This window comes from Eschrichtius robustus, chromosome 16 (genome assembly GCF_028021215.1).
Source record: "Eschrichtius robustus isolate mEscRob2 chromosome 16, mEscRob2.pri, whole genome shotgun sequence".
NCBI lineage: Eukaryota > Metazoa > Chordata > Mammalia > Artiodactyla > Eschrichtiidae > Eschrichtius > Eschrichtius robustus.
Window position 1 is genome coordinate 36,378,359 of NC_090839.1, and position 18,314 is coordinate 36,396,672.

General features: G+C 38.4%; 1 pseudogene; it reads right to left on the reverse strand.

The window, feature by feature from the left end:
* Positions 1 to 14,159: 14,159 nt before the first annotated feature.
* LOC137750379 (uncharacterized) lies at positions 14,160 to 17,911 on the reverse strand (annotated as a pseudogene).
* Positions 17,912 to 18,314: the final 403 nt, after the last annotated feature.

Sequence of the window (18,314 nt, forward strand, 5' to 3'; positions counted from 1 at the left end):
TTTTTGGACAACCTGTTAATGGGCCCACGATTAGGTGTAAGGAATAACCCAAGCCATGGGTACTGAAACAAGGTTAGAGGTTAATTGAGACTTTCTATCCCAACAGCCTGAGATTTTGCAACCTTTTTCTGAGAGTACGGTGTTGAACAAAAAAGAGATAATGTGATAAAATTAGTTGGAAAGCAGGAGGGTCAAAATTCCCAGATAAGGAAGGGAAATCGGCCAAGGAAATCAGGCCATAGGGACTACCTGGGCCACTTGAGATGCCAAGAATATCTGTGACCATTCATCTGGTGGATGAGGCAGAAAGTGGTGGGCGTACCATTCATCATATTCTCCTCCCTACCGGAGAAAATAGAAGGTCAATGCTATAAACAGTAGGCACCCCAGAGTAATTGAAATTCCAGAAGCTGTCTTACTAGAACCGCTCACAGGCAATCAGGTTTTTCTTTTCCTAGTGAAGGTATATTCAAGTCTTGAAATTGTGTGACTGGCCTTCTTCATGATGTCTGGGGGGGGGGGGCAGGGGGATTCTTCTGAGAGTTTGTGAGGCATTATGTCTAAATAAACGAGTTGAGAGGCAGTGGCCCAACAGGACTTCGTGGGCGAGCTCACTCTGGCATGGTGCACCCAAGGTCTACACCTGCTCACACTCTGTTCACTCTATCAAAAAGGCCCCTCTTTCTCCATCCCTTCTAGGTCATAATCATCATACTTCCCCTTAAGTTCAAAAGAAGCTGCTCTTTACCTAGAAACCTAGGACCCTGAAACTACTGTTGGAGGTTTCTGGAACTTGATATTTCTTAGAGGTTTTTTTTTAAACCCTCCTCCTTTGCCCCCACCCCCATCATAAACTTTGACATGTCCAGCTGGCAGATCCCTTTGACTGGAAGTTGACTAAAAATTGCCAACTCATTTTCTTTCTCTCTTTTTTTTTCCTTTCCAGTGCAGCTGGTGCCAAAATGCGATGATTTGTTTTGCTCCAGTCACTGAAGTTTTTGTTTTCTTTTATTTCAACCCCCTGCTGGCTTCCCAACTTGGTGCTGAGTCATATGGTGCAGGTGTTCTAAGCGGCTGGTATTTATGTCACTTGCAGATGGTTTGGGTAAATTACACGATGTTCCTGCAGCCCCGTCGAGGCTCTCTCCACTCTCTTTGATCCAGGGGCTTCCTGTGGCTCCTGCACATGTGCAGAACTTCAGGGCACTGGGTGAACTCTTGGCTGGATTCTATCCAAAGATGGTTAGGTTGCTTTGGGCCCCACAGTCTGATGGGATACAACTCAAGCTAACGAGAATAGAGATCCCTGAAATCACAAGGCTTAACCTACATTAATCTACACAGGGAATCACATTCCCAATGTACCATAGAGCACACATAAGCTAATGCTATAGCTGCCTAAGGAAATTGGGATAAAGGGGTCCCGTTCTCTCTCTGAAGAAGAGGAAAGTCATGTTGGAGAAGGAAGACCTGTTACAGGAAACTATTAAGTCTTAGAAATACACATTTAGCATTATCTGTTTCCTTGCCCCCTTGTCTAACCCCACAGTGTCTCCAAGCCTCTATTCTAATGCTCACTGCAAAGACTGGCTCACAGGTAAGGACCTGAAAAATATTTATTTATACTTTAGACACAGAGAATAGATGAGGAACTTGGGAATCCTTGCTCTCTTCCATCTGAGAAGGCTGTCCTTCATCATGAGAAAATACACTCCACTTGGAAAGGCTCAACAAATTAACTTCCTGTGGAAATTTGTGACTTAGCAAGGGAAATCTCTGTTTGGCCATCACCAAAGACATGAATTATTTTCAGAAAAAGGATTTTAGGAGAACTATGTCTTCCCAGTACTGTAGAAGTCTACATTGAAGATGTAGATTTCAATGTGACCAACCTTCTGGGGGGTTTCCCAGGAAGAGTGATTTTCAGTGCTGAAACTGAAGCAGTCCTGGGCAAACAGTGGCCACCTTAATGTGTGTAGAGAATAACCCAAAGAACCATTAAAACAGGGATTTCTGGTTCCTTATCCCCCGAGATGATTCAGTTGGTCTGGGGTGGGACCCAAGGATTTGCATTTCTGAGAAGCTCCAAAGAGATAGTAAAACAGCCAGGCTGTACTTTGAGTTACAAGCAGCTAGAGCATCCTTTGCTAGTCTCTAGCGGCTTCAGAAGAAGAGATGAAAAGTGTGAGAAGATAAAAGTGAAGAAAGAGTACAGATGCTGGGCCAGTGCCTAGACAGTTGAACCTTGAACAACATGGATTTGAACTGTGCTGGTCCATTTGTTTGTGGATTTTTTTCAACAAATGCCACAGTATTACATAATCTCTGATTGGTGAATCCCCTATGCAGAACCACTAATAAGGAGGGGCAACTATAAGTTATAAGTGGATTTTCCACTGCACAGAGTGTTGGTGCCCCTAACCCCTGTGTAGTTCAAGGGTCAACTGTACTAGAAAAAGGTATTATTTTTTAAAATGTGACTCGTCCTGAATGTATCAGGCAATTATTGCCATAAGAAAAACAACCAAAAAATCCCGGTGTTATACAGCAATAAACATATTTTCCCACTCACAGAATGGCAGGTCCAGTGTGGTTCAGCCAGATCTGGGCTCAGCTGGGAAGGTGGGTTTCAGTCAACAGATCTCTCCCACATACCTCATTCTGGCAAGTTGACACATGCTTTTCTCCGGGGGAATCAGAAGTGGAAACGTGATGTTTCTGAACACATAGGTTCAGACGTGGCACAATGTCACTTTCACTCACATTCCATTGGTTAGAGCCAGTCAAGCCCAAAATCAGTGGAGTGGGGCAGTACATTCTTCCCCTGAACGTGGGTGAGGTGGGAGTGAATACTTGTTGAATAATAATCTAATCTACTACAGGGATCTCAGAGTTTGAGAATATCCAGTGTGGTGACTGAAATATAATTGTTACATGTCTCATAACCTACAACAAATTTTCAGTTTCTCTTAGCAATTAGGGATAGTTACCACATAGCTGAAATATTTACTAAATGCTGTAATACAGATTCCAGTTACTCATTTAAAAAAAAAAATCTACTTGATATTTCAATTTATTTGATTGCTTTGTAGGAAACTAAAAAGAATATAGAATATGCAATGTTAACCCATGTTACAAGTGTGTGTTTAGAAATAAGGGTGCTATAATTTATTTTATTTTATTTTATCTGAAATACTCTATTTCTCATCTTCATTATTCTTTCCTCTGAAGTTCTCAACCATTTTCCATTCAATTAAGTAAACCTATAGATTCAGTGGATTTTCCTACCTAAACACTATAAATATTTCAAGTTACAATAAAATATCATGTAGGGATGTAGAGAGAAGGCATAAATAACTATCAAAATAAGTATATAAATTAATTAAGAAATCATTTTGACGACAATAGAATCATCTTGTTTTTCAAACAGGTAAGCTGTGCTTGATTTTTGGCAAAGGGCTTTAAAATGGGTTTTACCAGTATGCTGAGAATAAGAGGTATTGTTATCATTGACAGGGCCTGCTAGAGGATCAATATTTCCAGAACGTTTGTATTACCATCCACTGCTTATTAACTAGACCTCTTCAAACAGAACATGAGAGTTTCGTTGGTTTAGCAAAGGAAGTTCTTTATCAAAGTTAAGGAACTCATTTGCTGTTTATGTGGTCCAAGAAACATAAACTTTGTCACTGAGCCCTAGAAGAATTCTCTATCATCAGAAGACTGGCCAATTTTTTAAACTGTATCTTCAATCAGGATTCAGGCTATGTACCATGGTATCTAGTGCTTTCTGGCTGGGTTACAGTGACCTGCACGTAACCCTGGCAGGAAGCCCCTGGACACAGTGTTTCCATCCCTTTAGAGTGCCAATATATCAAGCATCCACAGTTCTCATTTAAATCACTAATAGAAGACTAGCACAAATAGGTCATCAGTTGAGTTTGTTGTCCAAAGGGGACTAATCTTGCAATGGCTATGAGAATCAAGGTAAGTTCCATTTTGTGCTGCTAATCACTCCAATGAATTTCTGCAGGAGAAACCTGATTAAAATGAATGACTGTAGCAGCTTTGCATACAGAAAACAAAGAGAGGGTTACAATAAAAGTGCAATATACAACCTAATGATTATGCAGGAAGGAGGGGATGGATGTTGTTAGCAAGTATCTGCTGCTTGATATGATCGCTCTAAAGTTGGGCTAGTCAATATCCTAGTCGTTAGCTATCTGTGACTATTTAAATTTAAATTTGAGTTCATTAAAATTAAAAATTCAAGTCCTCATCTACATTAGCCACATTTCAAGTGGTCAATAGCCACATGTGGCTAGTGGCTACCATATAGGATAGCACAGATATGGAACATTTTCATCATAGTAGAAATTTCTATTGGATAGCAATCACCTGAAGTGTCTTTTTACTGGAAAGGTGTTGGACTTAGTGCTTGTATAATGAAAACCTGATTTTTCTTTTTAGTAATGCTGTGAAACTCTTTTCTCAGCTCCAGCTCTGTAGTAAGGATTGCCCTAAAATTTGAACCTAGAGGATTCACTTATCTTTAATGAATAAACTGTTAGTACTGATATTAATATTTCTGCTCCTAATGAATGTTTGCTATGTGCCCTGCATATGGAGCATTAACTATGTCCCAAGGAGGCAGTGGGAACAGGCTACTATCTGGAAAAAAATGACTTTGTGCTATGCTTGCCATGCTTGCTTGGTCACCCAGGGTTTCTTTCCCTCCTCTTTGGGAGATATGAGCTTTAATGGAATGTAGGATGTGGTGATCTGAGATCACCAACTAGTTTTTGTTCTTTTTTTTCTGTATCTACCCTTATGGTCCTTCTTGGATATACAAGGTTAGAGTGTTCTTATACTCTTCCAGTTTATCTCCAAGAATTGTAAATGTTTATTGGACTCCTCCATCTTGATGATATATGAAAATTGTAAGCAAAACAAATTCTTAAATGCCACATTAACTCCAGGTTCCAAAGGATTCAAATTCTGACTATAACCTTTGAAGTCTATAAAACAGCACGTAAATTCAGTCTTTACCTCTGTCAGAGGGGATATGGTTCCCGTTACTCTTATACACAGCTTGTGTTCCGGGATCTGCCCCTTTGAACACCACTGAGTTCTAGGCATTTTACAAATTTGTGTCATTTGATTCTTATCTCAGAGAGTAATAACTATCTATAGGTTACTTTGAGAAAAATGAAAGAAAATAAGAGCTGACCCAAGATCACAATTAAGTAAACTATTTGAACCTAAGGCAATTGCTTCTCTTTGTCTTTTTTTTTTTTTTTTTTTTTTTTTCTGACAGCTACTGTTATTGGGATAGCTACATAGAATTAAGCCATGGAAAGTCTGGAGGTGGTGTATGGGGACAAGAATAAGGACCATGTTCAAGAGGAAAGGAGAAGAGATAGTGCAGTATATTTGAGCTCTCACCAAAATGCTGAGATTCAGTAGGAATAGTTGGAGCAGACTCAGGAAACCAAGGCAGAAATTCAATTATGGATCAAGGCAATCAGAGAAAGGTTGCACTTAGGAGATTTGTGGGTTCCCAGGCTTACCCCAGAAACAAGTCTTAGGGCCACAAGACTGATGTTGAAACCACTAGATTAGGATCCTAGTTTCCTTCCGAGATCAGGTTGAATCCTTTAGTTGGTTATGAACTGCCATTCTCAAAGCTTTGGAATAAAGAAAATCCATAACATGTTTTCTTCTCTTAGTGAATCTCAGCTTAGCCATGACATTTCAGAGGAAGAAAATGGCATGCATTCAATGTTCTGAGAGAGATACTACTATATACAGTCATAATAACAGAAAGTCATGAAAATACAGAAACAACATAAGAAATTGTTGAGTGTTGTGTTTCAAATATAACAAAATACCCTAAGCTACTCAGTTAATAGTAAATGACTATTACATACAACATAGGACCAAAATCTCAGAACACCAATGATTGTCCAACCTTGTTTTATTGCAGACAAATTTGCTATGTTGTTTGCATTTGGAAACTTTTTCTTACATTACACAGGAAAAAAAAACAAGCTTTTCACCATCTGGAATTGTTAGAGAGGTATAACTATGGTGACAATATAGTTTATCATCTAAATAGAGACACTTTTGAGAATGAATGTAATTATTTGTAATTACACCAGAACCACAGGTGTAAGCCGGAACTGTCAGAGGCAGAACAGGGCACACTGTCACCCTAGTTATGGACCACAGCTGCATGCAACTGGAGTCATGACATTTTCCCATCTCAGTTGCTGAATATGACCAAAAGTCTGCTCGTTTGTGTCAGCTGATGATGTAAATGTACAACGATGAAGATATCCAATAACCTGTTTTTAAAAAATAGCTAGGGTAAAGAAAAATGTGATTGATCATTATTGTTGGGTTTTTATCTTAAAAAACAAAACAAAACAGAAAACAGTCACTTGACACAGTACATTCAAGAAAAAAGGGTTCAATTACCAATCTCCACTCGGCATGGGAGAGTATTTCTCTTCAATCTAAATAAATAATCAATTACCTACTATCGTCAAGGCATTTTGTATGATATTCTATTTCAAATGTGTCCGGTTTAGCCATTAGGGAAATTTGGAGGGCATTTGAGTTGTCACTATGCTTGGGTTGCACCACTGGTGTTTAGTGGGTGGGGACCTGGAATTGCAGAAGTCCTGCAATGTGCTGTATAGTCTCACGCAATGAAGTGATATCTTGGGTCTCTCCTGATGGTTGTGCGGAGAAAAACGTGCTTAGAAAAACCGAAGCCTAAAACTTAACTCCATTTTATATATAAATGCAAAGTATCTTTTTTACACTGTTTTAATAGCAACTACCATACACACTGAGGGAATATGCCCTTTGTTTTATTTGCTACTCTACCAAGAATCATAATTTCAGGAAAATCACATCACAGAAGGCATCATAGCTGGGTGGTAACACAACACCTTCGAATCTGTGACTGACATTCAACGTGACCCAAGCATTTATATGTCAACATGCTTATTATATCATAAAGGATTTTCTTCTTAATTTCTTTTACAATTTATCTTTACATTATAATTAGAACATTATATTGAGTTAAAAATAAGTGTGTGAGAGGTTTATATTAGCTATGAATTTCATTTCAGTATAGTAAATACACTATAGTTATAACATCTCTGATTTAAATAGGGGTCTTTGAGTTGGATAGGGCTGTGACCAAGACTCCAGGGCAGTGTTATCCATAGTGTAGTCCCAGAATTGGCAGCAAGGTGGTCATTAGAGATGCAGATTCTTGGGCTTCACTCCAGATCAACAGAATTACAATCTCTTAGGAGTGGCATTCAACTGATCTGTGATTTAACAAACATTTTAGGTGATTCTTGTACATGCTTTAATGCATGCAACTATTTGAGGAGTATCGCTCCAGGTAAGGCAAAGATGAGTAATAAATTGTCTTCAAAGAAAATATAGTTTAACAGGAGAAATAAAGATATCTTCCTACTTGAGTTACATGAGTTAGAAAATCATAAGGATCACAATGACCAAAAACATAATAGAAGTCTGGCAATAACCTAATTCCAGAGAGTGATGTACCAAACATGATTTATCAACAGCAAAAAGCTGGGTTCTGAGACAAGTTTAAACTATGCAACCCCAATTAAAATGAACAGGACTTATGTTGTTAAGACTCGATACAGTCCTAAAAACATACTCATCAGAGTACTTAATCTGTTCCAAAACACGTCATTCTCTACTTTTTAACAGGGAGTGAACAGCTGCGATGTGTTATTAGTAAGCCATGTTTTCATAGGCTTTCTGGTTTTCTTTAGCCAAAGTCTTACAACAGTCTTTGGACAAATTAGTGCCTGAAGCCATAGGAAGTCTTTAGTCGTTTTGGAGAACTGCTGAGTAAGTCAGGTCTCAAAGACAACATGCCCACACGGACTTGCTTTGCCACCTTTGGCCTTTTCACCTTGGAAATGCCTTCACAACCAATTACACTATCCTCAAATGTCTATTTACTTTTAATGACTCTAGTTAAATGTTAAGAGTTATTCCTACTACCCAGTTCAAGACTAGCAAGAAAAGCTTAAACAAATCAATAGATTAAACTGGGAAGCTCTTAAATAAATGAGTAAGAATCAAATCGACATCTTAATAAATGAGTGACAAATTGTTGAGTGGCCTGCATGCCTTGGTGGTACTGAAACAGACCTCACCTTTTAAAAGTCATTAAGGAGATCAACATGGAAGCAATGTTGGAACATGAAACATGGAAGCTTTCTGTTTCTAGATATTCTCACATGCACTCTTACTCCAGGGCATTGTGGGGTTTTTGTTCCAAATTGTCAGCACAGTGGTCTAGCTTTTACAAGTTCACAAAAAAACTCCCAGGGATATTCTTCCTGTATTTTGTTGTTAGGAAAAATCCTGAAACATTACCTCCTCCTGCCACACACAAGAAAGCAGCCTCTCTAAGATTCCTCCTGGGGTTGCCTCTTGTTGGCACTTCCAAGGTTGTTTGTTTCTAAATTTGTCTTATTTTCAGTGTTGCTCCCCAAACACTACTGAATCTCGGCAAGTCCATTTATGTCAGATTCTACACCTAAAGGTGTTTTCAAAATATTGTCACATACCAATCATCCATAAGCTGATGAGACACAATGTCTAGTGTCCATTTTTGGCACACAGGCTGTTGCTATAACTGCGTAGCTCCCACTGGGAAGGAGAGAGAGAGAATGGCTTCAGTTCTTTTGATGACGGCAAAAAATCTATGTGCTAAAGTTATCTGGATAAAAGTATAAACTCCCCACCTTCTTTTGCCTGAAGACAACTTCACATTAACATTTCCATCCCCTTTGGTATTGAGAGCTGCTCAAGGAAGCATTTAGAGCAGGTGGTCCTGGTTGTGCTGAAGCAATTCCCCTAGGGAAAAGCACATGCTTACACTGTAGATGTTTCCCAGGCCAGTAAACCCAAGACAAAATTACAACTCCCAGTGGTCAACTCATTTAGTTTTACACAGTGAAGTCCATCTTCTTTGTTTGGAATGGAAAATGTATTCCTTTTAGAAAAAAAGTATAGTGTAATAGAGGAGGGGGAAAAAAGTTATTGAAAGTTAACAGACTCAGGAGATAATAAAAGTTCTGCCAATGATCAGCCCTGGGATTTTGGTAAAAAATTTAAGAGTTCTGTTCATTAACAGTGTCAGTGTGTATAAAAATTAAGAGGTTTAAAAATCCTAGATGGCTTGTGAAAGGACTTTAAGAGGTGCACATAGGCATTCATATGGATAAAAATTTGGTGCTTAACAGCACATGCTTTATGCAGATTTTTACAAGGGTAGTTATGACCCCCAAAATTAAGAATCATGGGATTAAATTTCTCCAAGGAAACTTTACTACCTTAATGTTCTATTTAGTTCATTTCAACAAAAATTTATTGAAAACTTTCTATAAGCCAACACACTGTGTCAGGCTCTTGAAATATATGGATAGAGAGTATATAGGCCTCACTTGTTTACAAGTGAGCTATAAAGAGATCAATAGCATTAGATTTAATGTCTTTATAATCTGGATCCCATTCTTATTTTTTACTAAAATTTTATACAGAGTCCACAGGTGACTCTTATTCACAAAATCAAATATAGTTCCTAGAAGTATTTGCACACTCTGTGAGTTTATTACAAATGCAGCATGTCTGACCTCACCCTAGACCTCTTAAACCAGAATATGCATTTTACAAAAAAAAAAAAAAAAAAAGAAAATGATTCATGTATGTTACAGTTTGAGAAGCTTTGCTCTATGACGTTCAATAGTTCCACTTCACCATTCTAAACTAAAGAAATAAATGACATGGTCTTTGTTCTAGAGCAGCCTTAACTTTAATGTCATCATTACTTTTGTCTAACATAAAATATTCAGATTTCTTATAATCATTTAGAATACTCAAAAAAAAAAAAAAAAAAAACAAAGAAAGAGAACTGAACTATAGGAAAAAAATCTACCTCCTTACCTCTGTGTCTAAACATTTCTGGGCTTAATTTGTTGAGTTAGAGAATCAAATTGCTATTCTTAGCATTATTGTGGTTCATTGCAATTGTTCCATACATTTTGAATGAATGAACATCAAGAACGATACAACAAAAGAAGTTATCAGGAATCTTTGGTTTAAAAGAAAGGAAGTGACTTCCACTTCTGGCCAAGATGAAATAACAGGGTAAATATGATGTTTACCCTCCCATCTGGAACATGAGAAAAACAGAAAATATATAGGAAAAAACAGTGTGCAAGACCCTGGACATGAGGCAACGAAGGACAATGATGCCTGAGAGATGAGCCTTTCCATTACCCCAGATGACTGCCTTGGGATGGTTTCCAGACCACAGCGCAGGAGGGGTGCTCAGGAAGATCCCAGCAGACTCTTTACTGTGAGAAGACAGCGCTGAGAGTCTACAGAGAACAATACATCTAAGGTTGACAGAACAGAGTATCAGAGACAAGAGAGCTGCACAGAGGGAGAACTGTGGAGATCTGCAGAAGGTCCCCTGGAAGTCCCCTGGATCATTCCATGTGTGTGAGGAAACTACTTGAGGCTGAGGACAGAATCACCTGAAAGGATTAGACACTGGTCTGTATAACTGGACTATCAATGGATTATAAAAAATGCCTGCTCCCGTCAGCCAGACTAGAAAACCTCAAGATTCATGGGCATCATGTAGAGTACAGAGAAGGAACTCACCTCAGTCATGGGGAATAATTAGCTCTAGGCTGAGCACTGTTTCAGTCCCCCCTAACAAATCTTAAAAACAAGACACAGAAGAATTAAACTGCTTTCAAGTAATTTAACTGTATCCTTAAACAAAACTCAAGAGTATTTAGAGAAATATAAAATTATTTAGCACTCAAGAAGGTAAAATTCACAGTGTCTGATATCCTATCAACTACTACCAGGCATGCAAAGAACAAGGAAGATACAACATATTATGAGGAAATCAACCAACCAACCCTGAACTGATTCAGATGTTAGAATTAGCAGACAAGGGCACCATTAAATTTTGAAAGAATCAATTAATTAATATCTTTTTTAAAAAATGGAAAAGGTCTTACTTTTAGGAGAAACATCACCCTCTGGTAGTATTTCCAGGTATTGCCAGTAAAGATATTTAAAAGTATGTTTTCTCTTGGAATTTATAATACTTGCAGAAATAATTACAACTACATATGTAAATAAACAGTTGAACAATTGTATAGACTATATAAGTAATATTCAACAACTTGTGCAAATTTTATATGTGTCTACGTATGTATGTGTGTACATGTATTATTATATGTATATATAGATACATATGTATGTTTATACATGAGATAAATATGTAAATTGAAGATGCAACTAATAAATAGGCTTCCTGAAACAGCTGTTGTCCTGAAAATTAAATGTCATTCATTGTCTAGTGAGAAAGGCACTGTCTTTCTTATAATAATGATAGTATTCTTAAACGTTATTTAAATGTATTATAGCCACTCTCTGTCCTATAATCTAACCTGTCTTCTTCATATAAATGATTTACATCTAGTTTTCTCATATATGCATTTGTGTGACTATTGTGTGTCTTTTGCTATTAAAAAGTATGTTCTTTGTGACTATTGTATGTCTTTTGCTATTAAAAAGTATGTTCTTTGAAGTTTTCTTTCTCCACTGCATTCTAAATACCTAGAATAATCTCTGGCATGTTAATAAACATTGTTAAAAAATATTATCACATTGAAAGAATGTGATGAGTTTACCAAGTCCTGAAGTTTCAACAATCAGATAAAACTGAGGTATATGTAGAACAAATTCAAGTATTTGTTGTACAGCTATGTGTATACATTATAATCCCAAACCCATTTATAGAAGTTTTATATGATTAGATATTGACTTTGTTAGCCAACTTTAGTTTCTATCCAGGCAATTATATATTTGGCAACTAGACATTTGATGGTATAAAATAATAACTAAAAGCACAATGTGTGGAACCAGTGTGGTATAAAACCCTGACTCTACCCTTTACTTGCTGTGTCTATCAGGCAACAGAAAATACTCTAGGTATTTTTAACAGAGATATTTTAATACAGGCATTTGATTACCCTGGGGGTAGAAGGTTTAAGAAGCCAAAAGGGGAACTGAGTTCTCCAGAAGATTAGCAAAAGCAAGAAGAAGTGGCCACACTTAAGGCTAGCATTCCACATAGAGACTATGTTGCAGGAACCCGGGAGTCAGGGCCACCTGGTGGAAGACAAGACCATCCTACCTTTTGGGACCATGGGCTGAGGGGCTGTCAGGTGAGAGCTGGAGCCATACAGGGTACACAGCTACTGAGAGAGATGCAATCAAGTAGATAGAGGAAATGGTAGAAATACACTTGTTTCCTCTTTTCTCCTGCCCTCTGATCACCTGCTCTTGTATCAAATAGGATATAATAGCCAAAAGCCATTTGGCAAGGAAATCTGAAAAATTTATTTTGCAGGAGTCATTCTGTAGGCTCCAGTTATCCATCCTTAAGTTGGCTAAATGACCATTTTGTCCTCTAGCTTTGCCTCAGGGTTTTTCCACAAACTTCCTCTTGCTCTGGAATAATCTTTTTTCACCTCTTCATTTGGATATCTCTTCCTCATCATTCAGATTTTACTTTACGTGTCAATTCCTCAAGAAATTCCCTCTGAGCCTTTAGAAGAGGTTAAGCTTTTCTATTATACATACTCTTGGAGAATTTACTACATCCCTTAAAATAGTATCAGAATTTGTGATTAGGAATTTACTTGTTCACTTATGTCTAGAATGTCTTTCTTTCTTACTAGGTGGTATGCCCCATGAAGTGAGTTTTCCTCAGTGCAGACTCTTCAGAAACTAATGCATATTTGGCACTCATCTATTTGTTGGATGATGTTTCTCAACGCATATCCTCATCTCTGTTCTTGAAACATGATTAGTACCCAGGCTTCCCAGACAAACCAAGTGCAGCCTTGAAATCTTATCAAACTCCTATATATGTGGGGGTACCAAATTACCACTGAAATCAGCTTATTTAAAATTCCAGAAGAAAAAGTCTCAAATACTCTTTAACACTGTAGTCTCTTCTACAAAAGCTGCTACTAAAATACTTAACTCCATCTAATTCAATTTTAGAGCTAATTAGTCTGTTTTAGTCAGTGTTCTCCAGAGAGACAGAACCAATAGGATTTCATATATGTATAATTTATATGTATTAAATAAGAAGGATTTATTAAAAGGCACTAGTGCACATAATTATGGAATCTGATAAGTTCCAAGGTCTGCAGGCAGCAAACTGGAGACCTAAGGGAGCTGATGGTATAGTTCTAGACGAAGTCTGAAAGGCTGAAAACCAGGGGAGCTGACAGTATAGTTCCAGTCCAAATTCCAGGTAGCTTGAGGCCCAGAAAGAGCCAAGGTTTCAGTTCAAGTCTGATGGCAGAGAAAAAACAACAACAAAAAAAATAATGACTCAGCTTGAAGGCAGTCAGGCAGGAGGAGTTCCCTCTTACTCAAGGGAGGGTGAGCATTTTTATTCTTTTCAGATCTTCAACTGATTAGAAGAGGCCCATCCACATTAGGGAGGGTAATCTGATTTACTAAGTTGACAGATTCAAATGTTGTCTCATCCAGAAACACCCTCACAGATACACCAGAATGGTGTTTGACCAAATGTCTCGGCATCCCATGGCTCAGTCAAGTTGACACATAAAATTAATCATTACAATTCTACCCCTTGTCAATTTGACACCCCTACACATCTCTTTAAACCATCTGTAACCTCCAAATAAAGATAACAAAACGGTCCTAATTTCAGCTAATTTCAACTATTCTACATACAACCAAAAAAGTGCTAACCCCTTCCCCAGTAGAAGAGATAAAGTCTTTGAGTGATGCTTACTCTTCTCCTTGATATCCTGTTAACTTAAATATTATGATGTAAAATTGACAATACTTAAATACTATGATATTAAGTCAATACATCTTATGATACTGATAAGGGAATAATAGAGGGAAGAAAACAAAGATGTTGTTTTCTTATATTCATACACACAAACATATTTAAAACAAACAAAAAAATATGATAATTATAGTTCTCATTTCTATAATTGATCATGAGATTGTAGCTATTATTTATAACTAACTTCTTCTACTTCCAGTTCTCTATTTCCTTTGCCTTCAGCAAGCACCTCAGCAGGTCGTGATCCTTTACCTGGTGGGATGACAAAAAGAGTCTATTTGTCCCATTCCTGAAGGGTCTGGGTCAATAGTACTCCTACCTGGATTGGGATTTTGTATTTCTCCATGGTAGTACTAATAGTCACACTTAAGGATCTCTTGTACATACTGTTCCTTACCTCCATTGTAGAGTGGTAGTCTAATATCCCATTGTAATCTGGATCAATCACCACAACACAGGAACTTCCTTTTTTGCCTGTTGATTCAGAGGCATGAGAAGCCCAATGTGGATGATGGCAATGATTCAGGGGAATAATTGTTGTGTCTCCTAGTCGAAGAATTTCTCCCTTTGAAATTAAGACCTCTAGACCAGGAGAGCATAAAGTAATGGGAACAGGCAGCAAAAATTTTTGCTAGTGGGCCACTAGGAGTAACAGTGAGTGGTGCCACTCCCATTTCCACCCATTAATTCATGGACACATGAATCCTGGCTATTGGAGAAATAGTACCATATATTCATATACTGAACAATGATTTGATTCAGAGCATATGTAGCCTTCTAGAGAAGCTTGCCTCAGACCTGCAAGGTACTGCCACCAAGCTGCACTGTAACTGAGTCTTCAAGAGGCGATTACACTGATCTATCCAGCTAGTTGCTTCAGGATGGTGGGGAATGAGGTAAGATCAGTAAATTCCATGAACAGGGGCCCATGGCTGTACTTCATTTGCTGTGCAATGAGTTTCTTGATCAGAAGCCATGTTGTGTGGCATACCAGAACTATGGATAAGGCAGTCTGTAAGTCCATGAATTGTAGTTTAGGCAAAACCATTGCATGCAGCAAAAGCATGGATACCCATGTATCCAGTGTGTCTAGTGCAGTAAGGACAAAATGCTGGCCCGTCCATAATGGAAGTAGTCCAATGTAATCAACCTGCCACTAGCTAACTTGTTAATCAACCCAGGGAATGGTGCCATGTGAGGGAATTAGTGTTGGTCTCTGTTACTGACAGATTGGGCCCTCAGCAGTGGCCATAATCAGGTCAACTTTGGTGAGTGGAAGTCCTCATTACTGAGCTCATACATGATCTCCTTCCTGTCACCATGACCACTTTTTTCATGAATCCATTGGGTGATGAAAAGTGTGGCTGAGGAAAGAGGCTGACTGGTATCCACAAAATGGGTCATCTTATCTACTTGATTATTAAAATCCTCCTCTGTTGAGGTCACCACTTGGTGAACATTCATATGCGACACAAACATCCTCATGCTTTTTACCATTCAGAAAGGTCTATCCACATACCTCTTCCCCAAATTACGTTGTCACCTATTTTCCAATTATGTTCTTTCCAAGTCCCTGACCATACAGCCAAACCACTGGCCATAGACCATGAATCAATATACAGTCTCAATCTGACCATTTATCCTTCCAAGCAAAGTGAACAACCAGGTGCACTGCTCAAATTTCTGCCACTAGGCATTGTGTCTCTTTCTTGGTTGGAGGAGAGGCCGGATGCAACAACATGTGCTTCATCTTAGGAGGAAAGTCTTGACATGCCCCATACTTCTGGACCCCTAGAAAATAAGGCTGAGGTAGAAGAACCTTGAGTTTTAGTCAGATTTATTTTGTAACATCTGACACAAATATCTTACCAATAAGTTTAGAGTAGTTGCTACTTCTTGATCACTAGGTCCAGTCCTCATAGTGTCAATAATGTAATGGACCGGTGTGATATCTTGTGCAAGAAAAAGGCAATCAAGATCCCTATGAACTAAATAGGCCTGGAGAGCTGACACACTGCTGAGGTAAGACAGTGAAGGTGTATTCTGGCCTTGTCAGAAAACTGCTTCTAATTATCCTTATTGACAGGGATGGAGAAGAAAGCATTTACCAGATCAATAAGTGCATACCAGATGTCAGTGGATGTGTTAATTTGCTCAAACAATGAAATACACCTAGTACAATTGGAGTCACTAAACTGTTAATCTTAAAATAATCCACTGTCATTATCAATGATCCATCTGTCTTCACAAACCAAATAGGTTGAATGAGGATCTGATGGGAATCACCACACCTTCATCTTTCATGTCCTTCATGGCGGCACTGATCTCTGTGATCCCTCCAGGAATGCAGTATTACATTTGATATACTATTTTCCTAGGTAGAGACAGTTCTAGTGGCTTCCACTTGGCCTTTCTTCTCACAATAGCCCTCACTCTACATGTCAGGGAACCAATATCAGGATTCTGCTAACAGCTGTACATGTCTTTCCCAATTATGCATTCCGGAACTAGTAAAATAACTTCAGGAACCCACTGGGTCTACCGTGATATAAACCTGACCTAAAATTCCATTGATTACCTGACCTCAATAAGCACCTACTCTGACCAGAGGGATGTCTTGGGACTACTGGAACTAGTGTCAGTTCAGAGCCAGTGTCCAATAGTCCTTGATATGTCTGATTATTTCTTTTTCCTCAATTCCTTTTATTCAAGGGATTCTGGGTCTCTAAATTGGCTCAAGTCTGGGAATTGATTGAGGGTCTGTGTTAATATCATTGAAGTAGATTTCTGTTCACTTGACCTAGAAATTTTCTGCTTAGGTAGACAAGTAAGAATTTATTAGGTTTCTTATCTCTTTCACTTTCAAGGAACACCATGATCAACTCGAGAGTGCCACACGTCTTCATGAATCAGACTATTTTGATTGGTATTTTGACTCCCATCTCCATTACAGTAACCATGCCCACCTTTCCATTGGTGATCCAGTGCTGTCACATGGCCCCTACTACTCTTAGATCCAATTACTCTTGTTGTATTTACATTTCCCCAATGAGTCACCACAGTTCCCACTGTAAGTTCTTGGCTACAGAGAGTGATGACAGAGCTCTTCAAGAATATCAGGGCTCCCTTCACAAATTTATTTCTCACAGTCTCAAAAGGTCTGTCTCTGGACACTCTCAGGGGGTATGAGTATGTTTTAAATGACAAATCCACTTTAATATTCCAACCTCCGTAGTCTTTGAATCCTTTCTTCTATATTAAACCAAGTTTAGTCTGGCATTTCTAACTCACTCACTATGGGCCACCTTTTGGTTCATGTTTCAACCAACCAAACAAGTAAACTGTTGGAGCCCTTAGTAACTCACCAAACTGCAACATTAAATGCAGACTCTCTGCATAGTGAGTCTAAATCAATAAATTTGGCCTGATCCAACATTCTGTTCCTTCCACCATTATCCCACTCCCTTAATATCCATTCCCACATATGTTCCCTGGATTTCTGTCTGTATAATTTGAAAAACTCAAGTAGTTCTTTTGAATTATAGCTCACCTCCTCATGAGTCACACTTTGTACCTCACCTTTAGGGGTTTGATGTCACTTGAGTCTAGTTATATGTCTGGAAGCAAAGAGGGGTGCTGGAGTTGGCTACTGAGGAGAATCCACATTGTTTAGCTCACATTGTAATTCAGTCAGTCACAGGCTGAAATCAGAAATTTCATCCCTGAGGTTATGGGAGATAAGGATCTCTTTCAGGGCAGACATAGTAGACATTAAGTCATTTATGTGGTGCTTGAGCTGGGAATTCAAATCTCTGAGCTCATCATTTTCTTTCCCAGTCTTGTCCAGAGACTTTAGGAGCAACCATCCAATTTTAACATACTTGTTAGTTTGCCAAAAATCTTCAGAAGTGTCACCCACATTATCACCCACAACCTCACTTCTTGTGAGTGGTTGATTAGGAGTATCCAATGGTGGTATTTCACATATCTCTATTACCAGATCATGCCATGGATATCAGTGTTCTCTTTACTACTGGGAAGAGAGTAATCAGCATTTTTAAATTTAATAAGACTAGAGAGCAATTCCAGAAACCTCAGAACCAATTCATTAAACTTATCCTTAAAATTCAGTTCTTCTAGAACCATCCTTGGTACCAAAATCTGTATTAGGGTTCTTAGGGATCTACAGAGAAATAGAACCAATAGAGGTTATTATAAGGAATTGGCTCATGTAATTATGTAGGCTGATAAGTCCCAAAATCAGCAGTCAAAAGACCCAGTTCAAGCCCAAAGGCAGGAAAACAACAACAACAACAACACAATA